The 15,289-nt window shown below is 42.8% G+C and overlaps 1 protein-coding gene across 6 annotated transcripts in view; it reads left to right on the top strand.

Moving 5' to 3' along the window:
- TMEM200C (transmembrane protein 200C) overlaps positions 1–15,289 on the top strand; it is a 399,449-nt gene that overhangs the window by 32,194 nt on the left and 351,966 nt on the right. The window lies entirely within an intron of this gene.

Raw genomic sequence — 15,289 nt, 5'->3', positions numbered from 1 at the left:
CTTAGACGAAACCCGGATAAATTTTTTGGATATGTTCAGATGAAAATGGAGAATTTTGATTACTTGGTGGAGCGCATTGCACACCTCATAAGAAAAGCGGACACCTATTGCCGCTTCTCTGTTTCACCCGCAGAGCGTCTGATGGTGACTTTAAGGTAAGCCACATTTATTGGATCTGCTCGCTTCAGAGCACACTTTCACTGCAATCTTGTTGGTGGTAGTTTGTATCTCCAAGTGTTATAGCTGAGTTTTGGTATGTAATGCTGTGATTTTAAACTAATTGATTGTTTTTTAATTCCCCACTGATTTCTTGCAACTGGAGAATCCCTTTCGTCACTGCATTTCCAGTACAGACTCGGGATTTCCACCATATCTGGAATAGTGAAGTACACATGCCGTGCACTGTGGGACTCCTTAGCTGAAGAGTTTTTACCAGAGCCCACAACAGAGAGGTGGATTGAAATTTCAGAAAAGTTTCAACAGATATGTCAGTTTCCCAACTGCTTGGGCGCTGTGGACGGGAAACATATCCGCATTGTAAAGCCAGCCGGATCGTGATCGGAATATTTCAATTACAAGAAATAATTTTCAATTGTCCTCATGGCGATCGCTGACGCGGAATACAAATTTATTGCTGTTGATATTGGGGCCTATGGCCGCTCCAATGACTCTCAAGTTTTCAAACTGTCTGCCATGGGGCGTAAACTGTATGGAAACACCTTCCAGTTCCCACCCCCTAGACCGCTGCCGCAAACATCTGGTCCACCTATGCCATTTGTCTGTGTAGGGGATGAAGCCTTCCAGCTGTCAGAACACCTTTTGAGACCGTACGGTATCAGAGGATTGTCAAGAACAAAACGCATTTTTAATTACCGCCTCACAAGAGCAAGAAGAATGGTTGAATGTACCTTTGGTATTCTGACAGCCAAATGGCGGGTCCTATTGACTGCGATCAACCTCAAGACAGAAACTGTGGATGAGGTGATCAAAGCTTGCGTGGTACTCCACAATTTTGTTATCAGCAAGGAACCCATTTCCATTGAGGACACCTCTGAAGAAAACACCTTGCAAGATTACCATGACATTACCACTAGAAGTTCTGTGATGGTTTCAGTAATGAGGGACAATTTTGCACTATACTTTATGTCACCTCAAGGCAGAATACACTGGCAGGATGACAGAGTGTGAAAGATTTGTGCCCTTAACCAAACTTGTGTACCTTCTGTACCAACAGTATATACCTTTGCCAACCAAAGTTGGCTATCTTGTCATGGTCTTACTATTTTTACCTTTAGGCCACAGGTGTGTACCTGGTTGTGTTTTATGCAAAGTATTTCACCTTTTAACAAAAGTTGTGTACATTGTTAGGAAATCACCAACAATAAACACAACTTTTTAGGTGAAATACTTTGCTTCAAACACAACCAGGAACACAACTGTGGCAAAAAGCTAAAATTTACCCACAGTTATATACCTGGTTTTGAATACCTTTTTACCTTTGAAATACCCTGTATTTAACTTTTTTTTTTAAACATAGTTCGCCGCAGAAAGAAATGACAGATAACCATTGTGAAACGATAATTTAACTTTTATTTAAAATATTTTTTTTTTTGTAAAATGTTTTTAATGTGCAAAAAACTTTTTTAATAAAGGTTTTAAACCCAATGGGCATTTTTATTAAAAACACATTATAAATCTGTGTAGTGTGGGGTGGAAATACTGCTGGAGGGGCTGCGGGACACTTCGACACTGGGAGTGTGGAGAGAGGACTGGGATCGTGGTGGGGAAGGAACAGTTAGAGGTGAAGGTGTGGAAAAAGCTACAGAATGGGTGGACATGTGGGAGGCAGAAGAGGTGGTGGGCGGTGGAGTGGAGGGTTGGGCAGGGACTGTAGGAGCAGATGATGTTGATGGCAAGTTGTATGGGGAAGGAGTTTGGTACGGGGAAGGAGTTTGGTACGGGGCAGTTTGCTGGAAGTGGGGAGATGTCTGGTACTGGGGAGGTTGCTGGTACTGGGGAGGTTGCTGGTACTGGGGAGGTTGCTGGTACTGGGGAGGTGGCTGGTACTGGGGAGGTGGCTGGTGCTGGGGAGGTGGCTGGTGCTGGGGAGGTGGATGGTATGTAATAGGAGGGGGAGGATGGAAAGTGGCTGGAGGGGGTGCAGGTGGAGGAACTACTGGGGTGGGAGGAGGAGGTTGGGAGGTAACGTGCTGGAGAGCACCGTGGCATGAATGCATTACATGCATCTGCTGGGTATGAGAGAGCGTTTCCATGCGCTCCACAACAGACCTGAAAAAGGTGTGGTTTGGCGAAGATCTTGCTTCTGAATGCATGGTTTGCAGAAGTGTCTTCACCTCCAGAATGCTGGAGTTGATCTGCTGAAAGCCTGCGGAGATTTGCTCTGACAAGACTTTTAGACAGTTCTGGAAAGATGCATTCAGATGCAAGAACTCTGGCGCATAAGTCTTTTCCTGACCCCTCTGCCGCCCAGTACCCGCAGGTGTACTAGAGGTGGCAGGGGCAGAAGGGTGGGGTAAAGGGAAAGCGATCTCCTCACCAGCAGCTTCATGTAATGTAGGCGGCCACGATGCTCCTGTGCTGGTGGATGGGACAGATGGGTCGAATGTGTGGGAAGGCTGGGAAGGTGCAGATGTACCGGGGCGGTCGAAGTGTCCCTCGGTGCCGGTCTCCTCAGGGATCGCCTCAGAAGGGTCCAATCGTGCAGGCTCCCGAGTGCTGCTCACCGTGCTGTGGAATAAAGAGAAAAAAAAACAATTAAAATAGTGACATGGCATGGCCCTGGCTGAAAAAAAATTGTTACATCTAAACATTATTTTTCACATGTGGTGTGTAATATTTACCTTCTGGTGACCATTGTATCCCGGAGGAACGACAGGGCTCGTGCGTACTTGTACTTGCTCCTGCATCCTCCAGATCCACTCGGGGCCCGCATCTCTTTATTGAACTCCTTCTTGAAACAATCCCTCACAGACCGCCACCGCTTCACAATTCTGTCCCCTGAAACGAGAAAGGACAAAGTGGTTAGTATACAACATCAGTGTTTCCCAAACTCCAGTCCTCATGGTCCCCAGGGGTCATGTTTTCAGGATTTCCATAGTAAATAGAAATCCTGAACACATGATCCGTGGGGACCACGAGGACTGGAGTTCGGGAACCACTGGTTTACATCAAGCAACCGGTACTGTATATACTTACGCTCTTTAATCTGGGCCCGAGCATCGAGGTCCTCCCAGCGGTCCACAAGGAGCGAACAGATTTCCTCCCAGAGTCGTCGGGTAACGATCAGGTCAGCATGGCGGCGGTCAGCCATATTCCATAGCGGCTCCCTTTCTCTAACGAGATCGATGAGGTGGTCCACATCAATTCCTCCATCCTCACCGTCTGAGTCGGGAGCACGCTGTGATGGCTGTTAAAGTAAAAGAGAAAAATAGCAAAATTAGTCACCACACTTAAGACATGAAATAAAAAGTGTACCAAAATTTCACTTAAATATTATACTTACACGCTGGTGACCGCCGCGTTGCTGTCGCCGACGACCCTGGGAGGCACTGCGAGGACCTCTTGGCCGAGCACCAGATTGGGAAGACTAGAGAAGAAAAGAAACAAATTTATGTGTTTGGATGTAGGCATTTGTTTGCTGTGTGTGGTCTGCAGAACATTGTTTTCTATGTGTTGTGTGTAGTGTGATGTTGTGTTTCTGCGTTTGATGCAAAAAACTTACCAATTGTGAGCCCACTCCAGGTGTCTGTCCACCCCTTCCTTCTTCTTCTGGGAGCTCCTCTTCAGCTTGTGATTCCTGTTTTGAAATAAAAGGCAATGAATAGACATATATTACAGAGATGATGGATTTTGGAAATAAAAACTTACCGTCAAACGCTGACGATGCGAGGGAGGGCTCCCAGAAGAAGATGTGCTGTCTTCCTGCTGGCCAGACTCCATGCCTGTGGGTGGTGTTACTGCTGCTGCCAGTGCTGTCAGTGCTGCCACTGTTGCTGCTGCTGCATCTCTTGGGCGGCTGTTGAATAAAGAGAAACAAAGGGCCAATGAATATCTTGATATTCCATGGCCCTAGTTTGGAGGAATGGGGGATTTGATAATTACCGTTTTTCATCTGCTGCTGGACTCCCCTCCTGTTGTTCAGCATGCTGCTCCATTTGGGGTGGTGGTGGTGCTGATGGTGCTGCTGCATTGGTCTCCTGGCTTCTCCTTCGCCTGGTTGCTGTCTTGGGTGGCATGTTGGGTGTGGGCAGAGCTACTGAGCATGCTCAGACCAAAAAAAACGGATCCGGCTGTCGCCGGATCCGGCGCATTGCGGCGCTCATAGGCTTTCATTGTGTGAAAAAGCCGGACATGCTGGATCCGGCGTGTCCGGCTTTTTCGCCGGAGACAAAAAACGTTACAGTAGCCGTTTTCCAGACGCCGGATCGCGACACATTGCCGGATCTGGCGAAAACCGGATGAAACGCATAGCCATCCGGCTCGATCCGGCTCTAATGCAAGTCAATGGGGGGGAAACCGGATCCGGCATTGCATTTCGCCGGATCCGTTTTTTGTCAAAAGTGCCGGATCGCGCCTGACGGCGAAAACCTGATGTGTGAAAGAGGCCTAACATGTGCCCCTAACAGCTGTGTGTAGAATCATGATCCACCTGCGGCTGTTAACATGTTAAATGCCGTTGTCAATCCCGCCCATTGGCACCCACGTCACATGACCACGGATTGCCGATGGGTTGGCATGACAACCCGGGATCTGCAGCAGACCCCTGTGACTGTCATAGCCGGATAGCTCTGAGCACCGCCCAGCTGTCGGCGCTCATGGCAAGTGAGCATTTCTGCCCTGTTCTTTGTAGCACAAGTGATCGGAAGATCACAGTTTCTAGTCTCCCATGGAGACTATTGAAGCAAGTATAAAGTGAAAAAAATTTTTTAAACAATATTACAAACATAAAAAATAAAGTTCAAAACACCCCTCCAAAACACTCTTTTTTCTGCGGTTTGATAAATTGTTTTGAGTATTCCTGTTTACCTGATACGGTGACATTATTGCATTTGTTTTCTGGTTGTTTCTAGGACACAATATGTATGTAAGCTGCCACCAGCAGGGGAGCAAAATGCAGGGAGCCTGAGAACCAGACTGCTGATTAGAGAACATTGTTTTAAACTGGTATAATTTTGGAATAAAAACTGGTGAAAACAGATGGCCATACGCATGTCTGCATATTGCTAAACCCTGCTTCTATTGAGGAGTACATGCTTTGTCACCATGAGATAGGAACCAAACTCAACCCCTATTTATTTGCAGGTCTGCCTGTGAATGCTTGTGTCATGTCATCTTGTCATTGAGATCATTTTCATAGGGTAGAAATGACTGGTTTCATGCCATAGACATAGTATTTTCTATCGGGTCATGAGTCATTACCATTGCATTTGTGAGACAAGCTATACACAAATGAATCTATTCACTGCTCATTTATTTGCAATTTCAAGCCTATAGAGTTGATATTGTCCTAGACAATATTGCAGATTCTTTATATGTTGTTGATTACATGATCCTCCTGCATGTCCACATTTACTGTGTAACAGTTTCAGCAATTGATTTCCAAATACAGCATAGAGAAAAATTAAGACAATGAAAGCTGACACGAAAAATGCTCAGGAAATCTCACATCCTTGGTAAAAGCATAAATGATTACGTGCAGTACGGTATTCGTACATAACAAAGTTTGAAAGGTTATAAGAGGACATAATTCAATCCAATTCTACCTATTCCCTCCCATTGCTGATCTAGAAAAAGGCATGTTGTTGCAGAATTTTAGAATTTGGAAATCTCTAGAGCCTGCAGCCGTGGATTTTAAATTGGAGGCATAAGACTTTTCCCTTTAGGCGGGGGTCACACTAGTGAGAAACTCACATGAGTCTTGTGTCTAATATCTGACACTGCCGCCGGCACTTGGACCGGAGCGCTCAGCTGCATAGAAAGACAAGAAGCCTCACACTCTGGTCCCGAGTGAGGGCAGCAGTGCCGGGTATTGAGACGCGAGACTCGTGCAAGTTTCTCGTAAGTGTGACCCCAGCCTTAGTGTAAGGGAGTGTCAGAGTCAGAAGACACAGACAGTCAGGGTCCAATTCACCAAGGTGTTTTCTCAAGAATTATGGTGTAAAATGCCTTGAAATGTTACAATATTTTTGTGACTTTTGGCATTTTTACACAATTCGGGTCCATATCTTACAACTTCTAGAAAAGTGGACGGAAATGGGAAAGGATGGGATGTGACCAAGCATGTTCAACTAATTTATGATAATTTACGCCACCAATATAGTGCAGCCCCTGACTGGCACTGATGCATGTCTTTTAATAAATTACGGTTAGTGCTTTTTACTGCAGCCCCCCTGTTCATCAAGACTGGCGTGCAAAATGCTAGACTTGTTTAATAAGACACTTGGTGTACACAGCAAAGTCTTTCAAAATATAATAATTGTCGTCTCTATGCATAATAAATGCTTAGACAGTTGACCAATGAAAACACAGTTAATCCAATCAAAATACAGAATTTCATACATATACTTACGTGGTTATATAGAAATATTTATTACTCAGATTCATACTTACGTGGTTATATAGAAATATTTATTGCTCAGATTCAAACAAAGGGCAAAAAGGTCCATCCTGAACACATCACACATACCTTACTTAAACATGCACAGGTCCATGTGCAAGATGAGTGATCAATGTATGGGTCTCTTGGCATTGGCAAGCACAGTTTATTACCATTTTTCCAAATGCCATTGTCACATTGGCATTTGGGGAACTTGTCTATGAAAGAGACTGAATAAGCCAGGGGTTACCCCCGTCACCAGATGGACCAAGATATCAATAAGTGACGAAGTCTGCAGCCTTGTCCGTCTCGTCTGCCATTTGATTGCCCCTTGCTTTAGGAGTGGTCAACTCTTCCCTTCAAGTTGCACTTTTTAATGATAACAGTCATCTTACCATGCAATCTACTTGCTTTGTCTTGGCATTTTCTGAGATAACCCAATTTTGGGTGTATATATTTTGACAAAAAACAACAATTGTGGGCTTTCATTTATTTTTAAGTTTATTGTATGGGTTAAATAATTATATATTTTGATAGATCAGACTTTTGCGGACAGCTTTTACAGCAGTTCTGAATACGTTTATTTTTACTTTTGTTTTTTGAATTGCAACATATATGTACTGTAAATGTTGGAAAGAGGTGAAAGTGTCCACTTACTGCTTCTACATTTTTGATTGTTTTGCATAGGGATCAAACAGTTGCTACTATGCTATAAAGTTCTACAATTATGGGCAGTGCCAAAAGCAGATCTAAAATCTATGTAAATTATCGCCATTTTAACTTCTGCCCTCTTACATGGAACTTGGTCTCTTAAGTTGACATTTGAGAAGAGACTGGTTGCGGGCACAGTATCTCAGACCGAGTTTTGCAGGATTGGTATTTGTAAAAGCTAGAGGCATCTTTAAAAACCTCAAAATTTGCAATAGAAAAAGCGTCCCCAGTCACATTTGATACATTTTGTGCTTCACTGTTCAGGAGTTCCACAGAATCATAATGGGGGTCAGAAGGTTTTAGGTCTGTTGTTTGTTTAGTGCTCCCGTCCTTTTGAATCTAATCAACTTTGTTACTCCAAAAAAGAGAAAAATCTTTCTCTTCCCTTAATATTAGTGACTTGTTGTCTGCATCAGAGTTGGAGCAGAAGGAGCTGTCTGTGTGATATATGCCTTCCTTTCAAGTCCCACCTATTTGCTCCCTTAACACAAGATGATATGTTGCTGCCTCCCTTTGTCTGGCCTTCCCTTGCTCCCTTTTATGACCCAAATGTGCTTAGCTAACCACTTCAACATGAAACACAAATGAACCTGCACTGGCGTTGACATGATCAACACATAACAAACATTGACAATCATGGTTCCATTCATCCATCATCCATTCTAATGAGTTTCTTTGGACCCAGTAAAACAGAATTCCAGACCAAAAGACAGAAATATGCATTTCAAATAAAACATATTGTACAAATTATTATTCCATAATCAATAAAAAATTCTAAAAATATTACTCTCTAAACCAATTATTAAATTATGTCAACGATAGTACACTTTATAGCAGTTTGTAATTCACACATTCCATATGTTCTAACATTTGTTATTTTTATATTTGTACATAAGACCTTGATTGATCCAATAATATGGAGCATTTGCCTCTTCCCAAACTTCTTCAACTATAATTTCATCATTAGAATTAGGCTGTTCTCAATTATTTTTTCTTGTCTACAGTGTAACTTTAAGGCCGGGGTCACACTTGCGAGAAAATCGCACTAGTCTCACGTCTCAATACCCGGAACTGCCGCCAGCACTCGGCACAGGAGTGCTCATCTGCATAGAAATACATGCAGCCACACACTCCGGTCCCGAGTGCTGGGTATTGAGATGTGAGACTCGTGCGAGTTTCTCACAAGTGTGACCCCGGCCTAAGACAGTAAATCAGACCACAAAATTCTTGTCACTCATTAAAAATTACAAGCAAGTGTAAGCAAACTGTATATCACACATGCCACAGAATATCACCTTTTATATTTTCAAAAGAAAAATAATTTCAATAGAAGAAGAAAAAATACCATCCAGCTCACCTACTGGGTTCATGGCATAGACAGCTCTCCAGTGAATTTTAGACTAAGAAACAAAGCCAGCACATGTCGCTCTGAAATATTCCACATTTATTACTTCAGTGGATAATCAACATAATTAAAAATCCACATAATGAAGGCCAAATGCATGCAGTCAGATATAATGAGATAAAAAATGAGAACAGGTGAAAGGCAATGCGTTTCTGACCTCCACGATCCAAAGCCAAAGACCGTAGAGGACCGTCATTTATTATCACATCCTACTAGCTAACTGCATGTAACTATACTTCATTGTGTGGATTTTTTTTATCATGTGGATTCTTTATTGAAGTTATAAACATGGAAGATTTTAAAGCAACACATTTGTTTCTCGGACAGAAAATAATTTTAATGTAGAGTGGAGACCAAAAGTTTTGCTTTTTTTTTTTTAAAGTGATTACTTTTATCTGGTTTTTGTGATGCCCTTTTCTTACACTTTCAATTCATCATCACGAAAATGAATTGAAAGTGTAAGGAGGTGTCATTATGCAAGACCATATTGCTTTAGAATATAGATATGGTCATTTAATTAAAGAAAACTGACTGTCAAAGTTTTGCATATATTATTTATTGATCACAACATATAGAGTAATTCATTGTTTACTATGCCATAACTGAGTATTTTGTAGCATAACCTCTTGCTTTAATTACTGCACCACACCGACGGGGAATTGAAGCCACTACAGTATTCCAGACATCTTGAGGGATCTTGCTCCATTCCATTTGCAAATCTACAAACAATCTTTATTTCTATGGGCATGGTCCCAACTTGTCACCCTAACGCATCCCAAAGGTGCTCTATAGGGTTTTAATCAGGAGATTGGCTTGACCATTGCAACAGGTGAACATTTTTTTTTGGTAATCAATTTTTTTACTAAATTGAATGTGTGCTTAGGATCATTGTCTTGCTGGAATTTCCAGCCCCTGCCTACTTTGGATTTTGCTATGTGACAGCATTACAATCTCCAGTATATCCTTGTACATGATAGTATTCATATTTCCATCAATTATATGTAGAGAGCCTATGACAGATGCAGAAAAGCAGCCCCAAACCATGACATTGTCTCCACCATGTTTCACTGTAGGTGTTTGGTACCTAACATCATTACATTTTCCAATTGGGAGTTATGTATTGTGCTTGCCATCACTACCAAACAGATTGAACTTGGATTTATCTGACCACAACACCTTAGACCAATCTGTCTATTTCCATTGGCTGTGTTCTTCGGTAAACTCAAGTCAGACCTTTCCGTTCTTTGCAGAGATGAAAATCTTCTTGACTGGAACTCGTGCATTCAACCCTACTGCTCTTAGCCTTTGCACCACAGTTTTGTGAGTCACTTTGACCCCATATTCTTTGTTCATTTGCAAAGCAGAAAAAAGTGCAGCACTCAGCATGTTATAGTTAGATATTCAGTCCTTCAATGGGCCCTGGACCCATTGAAACAATTAGAAGCAAAATGGCTGTAGTCCATCTCTCTCCCCGCATGCCTCCTTGAACCTGCACATCCACTTTTCCATGTCCAAACCACGCATGGTGTAATAAAGGACTGAATATTTAACTTCAACATGGTGAGTGCCACAATTTTTTCTGCTTTGACAATTAATTCATATGTTATATTTCAAGTTGAGTACCAAATAATATTGTGGTACCGTCTTAGCCAGAAAAGAGATGTAACTACTTATGTCCCCCAAAAAATCGAGAAAAGTATTCAAGGTATGATACCTTCATTGGCTAACCAGAGAAATTACTGTATATTTGCAAGCAAGCTTTCAGTGCTCAGAAGGCCCCTTCATCAGGCTGAATTACAAGTGAATTCACTTGTAATCTAGCCTGATGAAGGGGCCTTCTGAGCACTGAAAGCTTGCTTGCAAATATAATTTCTCTGGTTAGCCAATAAAGGTATCACACCTTGAATACTTTTCTCAATTTTTGGGGGGGACATAAGTATTTACTTCAAGTTGAGCACCAAAAAGCAGTTGATAAAGGCTGCTGTACTTAGGATAATCAAAAGGGGACATGCATCTATAATTGCGAATGGGGAACTGCTGTAGTGCAGTTCGATTTTTTTTCTTTGTTCATTTCGTGTGTAATATGTACAACCCTTTTATGGACATCAGATAATCATTTTTTCTTAATAATGTGATCAACTTTGGAGGAAGTTTTCCATGGTCATCCACTTCTAGGTTTGTCAGCTGTTCCACACCTTTTTTCATTATACGTAACACTTAACTCTGACAGCAATTGAATTCCATAGCTACCTCTTTTTGGCTTTAGCCTGACTTCACTCTCAGAATATGAAGCTTCCTGACATCTGTCTCTGTCTTTGCCATGTTTTAACCAAAAAACACACACAAAAAAAAATTTGGGCAAAATTCGACTACGCATGACAAAATGCGCCAAACATTTGGCCCAGCAAATGTTGAAAACTAGTACTTAAAGGGATAAAACAATGTCAAACACAATTTTTATCCTTATAGCTGACAACCATTTGCTTGTGGTTTACTAAAATCACCAAGAAAATGGCATCACAACAACCAGACATAAGTAATCACACTTTAAAGGGAACCTTTCAGCAGGATTGTGCTGAATAACCTACAATGTCAGGTCATCCCCATTATACTGATTAAAATGATACCTTGGTTCATGAAATCCGTCTTGTGGTTGTTGTTTAATCTTTATTTTCAGTTTTGAGTCAATGATATGCTCGTGCTTCGGGACGGTCTGTGGGGGGTTTGCATGTGGTGCTCTGCTTAGCAATTCATCTGTTTGGCTTCTTACAGGTCACTGATCCCTCAGTGACCTTCAGCATGCAGGTGCTAGCGGTAGTGCCTGCTCTGCAGCCTGATCGCATGTATAATGTGCACGTAATTATTTTATTTGATGCTCTAAATAAATTCATGAAAAATGAAACCGTCTCAAAATGGTACCGGCCTTGCCTGCACTGTAGCAGTTATCGGGGATGCGGAGGAGGCTATTTTATTTCTAGCAAGATGGCACCTCTTATGCAGTAGCATTTATCAGATCGCCGATAGCTGCTACTGTATGCCGAAGCCATTTTGAAACAGGTTTTTTTAATGAATTTATTTATAGTATCAAATAAAAGAATTAAGCACGTTTTACATGCAATCATGATGCAGCACAGGCGCCGCAGGCGCCTGCCTGCTGATGGTGTTTTTTTTTCAATACATAGAATATTCATTATAGAAAATAGGGGGCAGGTCACTGAGGGATCCTTGACCTGTCAGAATCCAGACAGATGGATAGCTAACAATAGCTAAGCAGAGCACCACATGAAGACCCACCCACAGGCTGGCCAGAAGCACAAGCATATCATTAACTCAAAACTGAAAATTAATATTAAACAACCACAAGATGGGTTTCAACCAATGTATCATTTTTATCAGTATATCGGTGCCAACCTGACACTGTCTGTAGGTTACTGTGCACTTTCCTTGCTGACAGGTTCCCTTTAAAGAAAAAAAAGCAAAACTTTTGGTCGCCACTATATCTATCCTACGCTCCTCACATTGTACTTGCAAAAACAAAAACATTTCACTTCACATAAGAAATTAAAACGCACACTTTTTCTATCCAATCAAAGAGAGCATCACCATATTTCCCCATGTGATGTTCTCTGTGTATTGATGGAAAAAAAGATATTGGAATTTTTATGTAAATTGAAGTGTGCGTGTGTGTAAAATATAAATAAAAATAGAGAACATCATTGTATTTGCCAATTAACACATTCCTTTTCATTAGACTACCGTATTTTTCAGACTATAAGATGCACTTTTTTCATCTACAAATGTGGAGGAAAATGGGGAGTGCGTCTTATAGTCTGGATGTACCGGCTTTGGCTGTGGTAGGGAGGTGGGGGAGCGGCATTGTTGGAGCAGCGGGTCACAGGCAGGAGCCGGCTTCTGCGGCTAACTCCTGTGCCCACTGCTAAAGAGAAATGAATATTCACTGCATACCATGCCCATGGGCATGAAGGGCAATGAATATTAATTTCTCTTTAATATCATCTTCGTATGATTGGTCCCCAACCCTGGTCCTGGTATGCATGGCCCTATCCTTATGATTGTCTCCCACCCCCATCCTGGTATGTATTGCCCCATCAGAAAACATCAAAACAACAAACCATTACACTTACCTTCCCGGCCCTCCCTTGCAGCATTTCATTTCGATGCCAGCAGCTGCTTTATGCTTGTAAGCAGCGCATGGCAGGCACGTCATGCACTGCTTTCAAGCTGAAGGGCTGCTGCTGGAATACTCACTTCACTGCAAGCCAGGACTGTGTGCGCAGAGAGCAGCGAGTATTCATTGTTCTTCAGTAGCGCATAGTGTCAGCCAGAGCCTTCCTGCAGCTGCTGGGCAGTCACGTGTCCTGCTACTTAAGAGAAATTAATATTCACCTCTCTCCATGCTCTGAGAGGTGACAATTCATTTCTCTTAAGTAGCGGCACATGTGACCGCTGGGCAGCTGCAGGAAAGCTGTGGCTGACACTGCGCACTACTGAAGAGCAATGAATACTCACTGCTCTCTGCGCACACAGTCCCGGTGTGCAGAGCAGTGAGTATTCTGGCAGCTGCCCTTCGGCTTGCAAGCAGCGCATGACATGATTGCCTTGCCATTTTTTTATGTTTTCTAATAGGGCCATGCATACCAGGATGGGGGTGAGTGCCAATCATAAGGATGGGGCCATGCATACTAGGACCGGGATGGGGCCAATCATACCAGAATAGGGATGGGGCCCTGCATTCCAGGATAGGGATGGGGCCATGCATACTAGTACAAGATGGGGGCCCTGCATACCAGGATAGGGATGGGGCCATGCATACTAGGGCGAGATGGGGGCCCTGCACACCAGGATAGGGATGGGGTCATGCATACTAGGATGAGAAGAGGGCCCTGCATACCAGGATAGTGATGAGGCCATGCATACTAGGATGAGCTGGGGGCAAGCATTGCTGCCAGAATCGGGATTAGGGGGACCATTCCTACCAGGATACGGATGAGAGTGGCATGCACACCAGGAAAGGGATGAGAGGCATGCACACCAGGAAAGGGATGAGGAGGAGCATGCATACCAAGATAGGGATGAGGGGACATGCATACCAGGATAGGGATGAGAGGGGCACGCATACCAGGATAGGGATGAGGAGCCATGCAGACCAGGATAGGGATGAGGAGCCATGCATACCAGGATATAAGGATGAGGAGCCATGCATACCAGAATATAGGGATGAAGAGCCATGCATACCACGAAAGGGATGAGGGGCAATGTGTATCAGGATGGGGATGAGGGGGGCATGCACACCAAGATAGGGATGAGGGAAGCATGCATACCAGGATAGGGATAAGGGGGACCATTCCTACCAGGATAGGGATGAGGGGGCCATGCACACCTGGATAGGGATGAGGGGGGCATGCATACTAGGATAGGGATGAGGAGCCATGGATACCAGGGTAGGGATGATGAGGCCATGCATAACAGGATAGGGATGAGGAGCCATGGATACCAGGATAGGGATGATGAAGCTGTGCATAACAGGATAGGGATGAGGGGGCCATGAATACTAGGATAGGGATGAAGAGGCCTTGCATATCATGATAATGATGAGGGGGGTCATGCATACCAAGATAGGGATGAGGGGGTCATGCATACTTTGGTAGGAATTAGGGGGCCATATGTATCAGGATAGGGGATATTAAGTAGAGAATTGACCACATTTTTGCTTGAATTTTTTTTCCTGATTTACTCCTCTAAAACCTAGGTTCGTCCTATCTCCAAAAAATACGGTAATCACTAGTAACATTCCATCACATATACATATACAATACATTAGCTGTTTAACTGGACTGCAAGTAATCATTATACAATCTGTCACACTGAAGAATTCTCTATATCTCACTCCTTTTCACTTACTCAAACCATTTTAACAATCAAGAATCCATGTTGTCGTTACCACTCTTTAAAAAATCCTGTCTGCTTCACTTACTGTTTCTTCTCCACACTATCTCTTAATCATGTCAGCTGCAGACTTTTCCCTTCCTATCTCCTGGGTGGCTTTCATGGACGGCCAAGTCCTCTGCTTCCTTGATTGACAGTTCTAGCTTAACAGAAGACGGTTGATGTATGGTAAACAAACGTAGAAAGGTGTACTGAACTACTCGGCCATGATAAGGGTGCCACCTGCACCTCATTAGCATATTTGAGTAAAGGAAATTTTATGGCAAATGCAGCAATTTGTGATTTGTAAAGAGGTAGAACCATGTCCTCACGATGTGCCTCTATAAACCTTATGTTTCACCCTATTACCTTGGCAGCAGCTGCTTGACGCTGATTGCAAAGTGAATTTTCTATAAAAAAATATCTGGCAGGTTCCATGTCAATTCTTACAAAGTGGTTCCTATTTAGGTAGTATTTTACATATGTATATTTCCTTATCAAGTACCCAGCCCTACATTTATAAGCGTTACACTTCATGCAATTCTTGTGTGCACTTTTTCTGAATATTAAAATGTTCTGCTGCATTGTGGATATATAAGGTTATAATCCTG

The sequence above is a fragment of the Dendrobates tinctorius genome, unplaced genomic scaffold (genome assembly GCF_039654945.1).
Source record: "Dendrobates tinctorius isolate UK_male_01 unplaced genomic scaffold, ASM3965494v1 ptg000171l, whole genome shotgun sequence".
Taxonomy (NCBI): domain Eukaryota; kingdom Metazoa; phylum Chordata; class Amphibia; order Anura; family Dendrobatidae; genus Dendrobates; species Dendrobates tinctorius.
The sequence above is the reverse complement of the archived record's forward strand: the minus strand, read 5'-3'. Positions and strand labels throughout refer to the sequence as shown.